At 40.3% G+C, this 5802-nt stretch overlaps 1 non-coding gene across 1 annotated transcript; it reads left to right on the plus strand.

Annotated features, from left to right (window-relative positions):
* Positions 1 to 675: 675 nt before the first annotated feature.
* TRNAY-GUA (transfer RNA tyrosine (anticodon GUA)) lies at positions 676 to 762 on the plus strand. The gene is given in 2 exon segments: positions 676 to 712; positions 727 to 762. It is a non-coding gene; the product is annotated as a tRNA-Tyr (tRNA).
* Positions 763 to 5802: the final 5040 nt, after the last annotated feature.

Genomic DNA, 5802 nt, shown 5'->3' on the forward strand with positions numbered 1-5802 from the left:
CTACTTGAACAAATTCTATCCTACGGTTCTTCTTTATGAACTGGTCAATAACATCGTCATAAAAAGTTGGTTGTAAGTTAATTTTCCCAAGCAACACGCACACTTGTAAAGGCTGGCTGAAGCTAGAGCTGTTTTGACTGCTTATAGCCTGTGTTTAAGACGGAAATGGCTATGCGCGCGCATGAAATCACAGTGCTGCAGCGAGGACCTGGAAGCTCCTACAACCGAGCAAGCCAAGGAAGCTTTGACTAGACGAGCAAGCATCGGCCTTCGATACACAACGCAAAGCTCAATTATTGCCGCACAAGCATAAGACGTCTTCTGTCTACAAAAATAAAGGCCTAAATGGAATGCTTATAAATGCATGCATTTATTAACAAATAAATAGTACTTCTTTCTCAATTAATGAGCTTGCGCAGCAAGGCATGGAGAATTCGCCACTGAAGGTGAATGATATGTATTGAACTTTTTGAATAAATTCTGTATAATATTTGTTACATATGTAAGCCGTGAAGCTTACTTTATTATATGATATCATGATGAGTTTACCATTGGATACAGCACATTTCAGTACTGCAATTCAAGCATGTTATCAGAGCTGATGACTTGTTGCATATCCTATGATGTGACCTATTTGGGTTGTGATTTCGTTTTTTGTTATGGAGTTGCTCATGACCGTCGGTAGCTCAGTTGGCAGAGCGGTGGACTGTAGTTAGTGATTCAGTTATCCATAGGTCGGTGGTTCAAATCCTCCTCGACGGAGAAAGTTTTTTTTTTAATTCCTTCATAATTTAAAATTAACTTCATGCATAGTTCAGTTACACTGGCATTTTTCTTTAAAAAAAAAAAAATATATATATATATATATATATATATATATATAATTACATCAGGAGTGGGTTTGAGGGTACCAGAAGCTATTGATCTGCACACTGTACGAAGGGCTGAACAATAATACAGTGCAGTCAGCAGCTACTACTTCTCGAAGGTTTAAAAGCTTTTGTTTTTTGTTTAAATATATAAAGACCTGAAACAGCAATTAAATAGCACAATTGATTGTGAGCAGGACTTTATTTTATTCTTCTGAATAAAGTAATAGAGTAGAAGTCATGTAACAAAACTTTGCTACTATGATTACAGCTATTTTGCCTGCTTCAGTTTAGGAGTACCCCTGTTTAAATGTCATTGGCTATTTACTCATGGATTCTTAGGGCATTATGAGTGTAGATGTACTAAAAAGTATATGTAGCCTAAGGAATAGAAAATTGCACATACCTTTTTCTGGGTGTTGTGGCTTTTCCTCAGTCTGCGATGTCGAAAACTGCAGAGTGTGTGTGTGGGGGGGGGTGTAGGCAGTATGGTAGGATAAGTTAGAAAAACCCGGGTTTTTTTCGTAACATATAGAAACATACACTTTTATATAGGGTGGGGAAAAAATGAAAGGGTTAAATTTTTTAAATTTTTTTAATTTAGGGAGGGGGAAGGGGAAAGGTGGTTGACGGGGTGTGGACCGTTTCGACTATTCGTGGTCGTCATCTGAACACATTGGGAAAGTGGAAGCTATGTCAGGTCGGGTGAGTGCTTCTGTTTTAGAGGTGTTTGTATTGTCTCCTATTGGTCGGGGTTGTGACCTCAATTTTATGTTGTGAAGCTTCCAAACCTCGGAGATTATGTAGGGCCTGTGTACGTTGATAGAGTTCGCGTCACACTTTATAGCTATTGTTTCCGATATTCTGCGCATTGTTTCGTTGTCTTGTCTGTCTATTATGATGGCCTTGTCTATCTGCGGGGTGTGTTTTTGTTCAAGGGCGTGAACAGCTATTTCCGTTTTTCCTGTGTTTTGTATTCGATTTTTCTTTTTGATGTTGCGTTTTTTAGTGTTTAAATGTTCTGGAATAGGGATGTTACAGTCACGGAAGTGTTCTTGTAGTCTTGCCCATAAAGACCTGATGGTGAAGCAGGCAAAATAGCTGTAATCATAATAGTTTATAAAGAGGAGTAGCATGGGAGTTTTCCCAGAAATAATATACAAAACTTTGCTACTTTTTGGTGAAAGTGATTTGTTTTTCTATTTCTTCTTCTTCAATATCTAAGTAACTTAAATGTTAATATAAAAATCTAAGCTTTTTTTTCCCCCCCATATCATGAATGAGGCTCAGAGCAGGCTCTTTTTCTGCAGAAGCTCGGGTTTTTAATCACGTAAAAAACAGACAGAAGAACATGCAATTATCAGCCATAATGCACTGTTCTCCATAGTCTTAAATACTTCCAACTTAATTCCAAAACAATCGAAACACCCTCTTAGATGAATCTTATTGGTAAAATGACTTTATGGGCAACTCAATTAAAGTGTGGGCGCCATTGACTACCATTTAAAGATTGAGAAAAGTTAGTAAACAAACATCGTATGGCATAGAACTGGGTGAGCCCAAGGTGCCAATTTCTCAAAATTAAGCTTTTTTTTCATTCCGCTTCAAGCTCCCAAGAAGCAGGTGGTTGTATCACATTGTGTGATGAAAATCATCTACAGCCTAAAGACACGGATGCCCATGCCATAGTGAGATTCGAGCCCATAACCTTTATTACTACTATGGTGTGGACGGCCGAATTATTATTAACTTTATTATTAGGACTTTCTCAACTGTCAATGTTCGTCCTATTTAGTTGCCTCTTACGGTCCGCGCGATTAGCCTAGTGGCTATGCGCTTCTCAACCATATGCCTGGGGAAGGAGTATCCTAGGCTCGATTCTCGTCGACGACATGAGGAACTTGAGGATCTTCCTCAGGCATAGCTAAGTTAGCCAGTCTTGGGCGTGAACAGTAGGGTTTTTTCTTCCGTTTATCTGGGGTTTTTCATTCCGCAAGCAGGCAAACCGGCCCTGTGAACATACGCAATTACAGACAAAAATATATCCCTCCCACCAGCGGCAGACTAGGCGATAGGTCGGTTGGGAGTGGTACTAACAAGTGGTCGCATCTAAGTAACACACGCGGACTTTGCATAGGAATCGGGAATAACGCGTACTGAAAGAAGAAGTCGCCTCTTACGACACGCATGGGTTGCGTTGACGCCATTCTTATCCCAGCCACAACACGGGGTACACCTTATGTGTCAACTGTCAACATTACTGGCCTAAAGGGGTGAAGCAGATGCTTTTCATATCCAACGCTATCTGATATGGAAATCTGTGAGTGGGAAAAGATTTATGAGCCTGTAGCTCGCCCTGAGTATTGATCATTGGAGTTTTGGTTTAAAATAGCTTTTGGGCGTTTGTGCTTGGAGTAGTCTGTTGCGTCGTAATTTGCCGCTAGTTGGATTGGATTATTAGGATGCACAGATGCTTTTGAGAAAAACTTAGTTGCTGTAGGCTGCATGAAGGTGTAAATATAGGGGATATTTATGTCCCGGTGAAGTTGAACAGTGTGTACGGACCATGGTGCGTTGAGGATCATTCTGAGACGTTTATTTTGCACACGTTGTAATTTTAGGATATTGGTATCAGCAGTATGGCTCCAAGCCGGAGAAGCATATGTGAGTATAGGACGAATCATCATTTTGTATATAAGTAGCTTGATTCTGGTGCTCAATTTGCTGTACCTGTTGATTAGTGGATAGAGCAGCTGTGCAATGATTTTTGACGTCTTTAGACATACAGTTTCGATATGGGAGCTGAAGGTCAACTTTCTGTCCAGCAATACCCCAAGATATTTGATCGCGGTTTGCCATAGGATTTTTGTGTTGAACAAGAGGACGTCTCCAGTAGGAAGCATTGTTCTTCTGTAAATAGCACGGCTACGCTCTTCTGGGGATTTACTTGAAGTCGCCATTTGGCGAAGTATTGTTCGATTAGCAGTAGAGTTTCTTGCAATTTTTTGATTGCTAGGTGCGGTTTTAAAGATCTGGTTAATATCGCTGTATCATCTGCATATAGGGTTTTGATAGATGAAAGAGGGTTGTGCAGGATATCACACACATATATGGAGAGGAGAGTCGGCGCTAGTGGGGATCATTGTCGGACTCCAGCTATGATGCGTTTTTGAGTTAAGAGTGTGCCATTTAACTTAACTTGCATGCGCCTATCATGGAGGTATGATCTGATCAGATGAACCACTTCCAATGGTATTCCGGATGTTATCATTTTGTATAGCAAGCCATAATGCCAAACTTTGTCAAATACACTGGCTATGTCAAGGAAAACAGCCCCAATGCATTGGCGCCAGTTATATCCCGTCATGACATATTCCATTAATCTGAAAATCTGTTGTGTGGTGCTGTGCGATTGACAGAACTCAATTTTGCAATTTTGCCTAGATTGGAGATAAGGCTGATAGGTCTGTAACTTTGAGGTAAACGTTTCCTGTTTTATGGATTGGGAATATATCTGCCAGCTTCCAGTGGGAAGGGAAATATTTATAGTGTAGGATGGAGTTTATTATGTTAGTCAGATGTACAATAGCTGTTCGAGGTAGTAGTTTTATCACCTTGTTGGTGATTTCGTCAGGTCCAGGAGGCTTTTTATTCTGTAACATCTTGATTATGTCATATATTTCTGCAGGTGATGTGGGTGCAATTTGACAAGAGTATGTGATAGAAGATTTAAACGTAGATCTCACGTGTCGGTGGATCTTGTATATGTGATTGAAGTCGAGGTGGTCATAAGAGGGTTTACATAGCCTCCAGGAGGCTTTTTATTCTGTAACATCTTGATTATGTCATATATTTCTGCAGGTGATGTGGGTGCAATTTGACAAGAGTATGTGATAGAAGATTTAAACGTAGATCTCACGTGTCGGTGGATCTTGTATATGTGATTGAAGTCGAGGTGGTCATAAGAGGGTTTACATTGGCTCTCTAGATTTCTTGCTATTGCCTCGGCTTTATCTGCATCGGTATGGATGAGGCCAACATCTGTTTGGAGAGGCGGAAGAGGTTTGTTTTTGTTCTTGATCTTTCTGATTAGATTCCATACGGAGTGGTTATCAGGAGAGATAGAAATCAATTTTTCCTCCCAAATTTGACTACTATGCACTGTGAGGGCATCTCTTACTGCGGAGTTGAATCTATTCAGTATTCGTTTATCTTGAGGTGCTCGGGTGTTGTGATATCTCTTTCTTGCCCTGTTCTTCTCTCTGATCAAGTTCATGATGTCTTCTGGTAAGTGATTTGGTCTGCGGGTAGTTGTGGAAGTAGTAACTGCTGCAGCGGCTGTGTAGTTTAGTTAGATCCTTGACAGCTATTTCAATTTCATCTGCTGATTTTATTATCGGCACAGGACCAATATATTTTGGAAGTACCTTGGATAGCTTGTCCCAGGATATGAATGAATGTGGGGAGGGGGGAACAAACTGTCTTGGTTTCCCAGCTTTAATAGAATGGTTGTGATGAGATGATAGATCATTGAGTGTCATTATACTGTACTGTAGTCTTACATTTTGTAAGATAGCTATGTCTAAAACATCAGCACGACCGTATGTGTTGTGATGGGTAGGCTCGGTGGGACCTGCCACAACCACGTTGTTGGATTCTGAGTAGCTGGCTAGTATTTGTCCATTTTTATTGATAGAACAGCTGTTTCAGTCAGGATGCTTAAAGTCGCCGGCCATGATGACAGGCTCCCTGTTGTCGACTACGGCGTTCAGATCTGAGAACAGTAATGTTTTTTGCGGATGATTGTAAACTGCGAAGATTTTTAGATTACTCGCCGAACACGAAGGAATTTCAATGGCTGTAATCTCAAGATTAGTGGTGGATGGAATATTTATAGAGTGATGATTGATGTGATTCTTTATGTAAATAGCAG

The sequence above is a fragment of the Typopeltis vanoorti genome, chromosome 20, assembly GCF_054136105.1.
Source record: "Typopeltis vanoorti isolate ZY-2024b chromosome 20, IOZ_Tvanoo_1.0, whole genome shotgun sequence".
Lineage (NCBI taxonomy): Eukaryota > Metazoa > Arthropoda > Arachnida > Uropygi > Thelyphonidae > Typopeltis > Typopeltis vanoorti.